This window comes from Echinops telfairi, unplaced genomic scaffold (assembly GCF_000313985.2).
Source record: "Echinops telfairi isolate 266 unplaced genomic scaffold, ASM31398v2 ScPeMD7_7469;HRSCAF=8507_1, whole genome shotgun sequence".
NCBI lineage: Eukaryota > Metazoa > Chordata > Mammalia > Afrosoricida > Tenrecidae > Echinops > Echinops telfairi.
The window spans coordinates 110,545,277-110,546,977 of NW_022111373.1; the positions used below are offsets into that span (position 1 = coordinate 110,545,277).

At 39.7% G+C, this 1,701-nt stretch overlaps 1 pseudogene; it reads left to right on the forward strand.

Annotated features, from left to right (window-relative positions):
* On the forward strand, positions 1-101 carry LOC115873789 (annotated as a pseudogene).
* The last annotated feature ends 1,600 nt before the right edge of the window (positions 102-1,701 follow it).

The window sequence follows — 1,701 nt, forward strand, 5'->3', positions numbered from 1 at the left end:
CGGGTGTACCATGATCACGGAGCTGGTTTTCCCAGGTGAGGCTTATCCATTGCGCTCCGGGTGTGCTGAGCCCTGTGATTTCCCCAAGGCGGGAAACTCGACTGCATAATGTGCAGTCATGTGGGACAGCATTAGCACTATCACCTAAAAAGAGAAAAATAAGTTGATGAAGGCTTAGGATGGGGATTGAGTGATATATTCAAGATACAAAATTATTGCATATTTTATTTGAATATATAAGTAAAAATTATTCTCTAATATCAACAGGCACAAATAAAAGGCACAGTGAAATATTGAGGACTTAAAAGCATTCTAGACCTTTGGCTGCGAGAAAATCAATAGGCTTGGGTGGGTACACATAATAAATGAGAGTGAGAAGATGCGGGTTCCAGGATTCTATGAGACATACTGGCTTCTTCTGTCTCACTTTCCATTTGTCTTCTCTCTTTCATTTCCAAGTGCTGTCTCATTGAAGCTAGTTTCAGCTGGGTGTGGGTCATGTGATAAACTTGACAACAAATTGGAAATCAACATCATCTTTCCCTCTAGAACTTGTTTCACTCAAGCTACTAGAACCTTCTCTCTCTCTTTTGAATCAAGCACAACCCATTCATTACCAAAACATTATTTTATCTCAGTGACTTTCATATCATTCTCCCTGCCATTGCATTTGTTCATATCATTATTATTTTTCAACTAGATCACTATAATGTGTTTCTAAACCATCCCCAGGTCTCTTATCCATACTATATTGTTCTATCGTGATTTTTACAAAATGCCAATTTTGACTTCTGTTTAAACATCTCCTCTGATTCTTTAGTCAGGAACTGCTATAAATCAGTCTTGGAGTGGAACAGGACACCCCATAACCAAAGCTGAAGGTTAATTTTTGGAATTTGGAACCAAGAGGGATGAAAGAGAGCCAGCTGGGTCTTTCAGGGTTTAAGGTTAACTCAGAAAGGGGAGACATTGCTGATGCTCCTTGGAAGTAATTTTCCAAGAAATAGACAATAATTTACCAGATCTTATCTCAGTACTTCCTATACTGATGAAGAATACTGCAAATGCCATGGAATACCAGAAAACAAACAAATCTACCTTCAAATAAGTGCAACCAGAATGTTTATTAAAAATGAGGATGAGCAGACATTGTCTCATGGACTTTGTATGTGTAATCAGGGGAGACTAGTATCCATAAAGGACACCATGCGTGGTAAACTAGACGGTCGGCAAGAAGACTACGACAATCAAGGACATCGATGGACACAGAGCTTACAACAGTGGGCTCAAGCACAAAAACAACTGTGGGGATTGAGTCGGGCCAGGCAGTGTTTGGTTCTGGTGTACAGTTGTACATAGGGTTGCTGTGAGTCGCAACTAACTCAAAGAACACTGAGGATTATCATGCTGGGAGCCAGGTCACTGGGGCCCAAAATATACAAGGACTACCACCCTCAGGAAGTATAAGCTCTATACTTCGCTCCCTAACATCTATACATCAAATGAAGGGAAAATGTACACATTATTGAACTTAATTAAGCATTAGGTTGAACTAGATATTGACGTTCTTTTTTGCAGTTAAACAATGGTTAGGGCTCAGTAAAATGACATTTTTTAGAGAGAATTTAAGAAATTAAAATTTCTATATACAGTGAACCCTCGCCACTTCGCGCTTCGACTTCCGCGGCTTCACTCTATCAC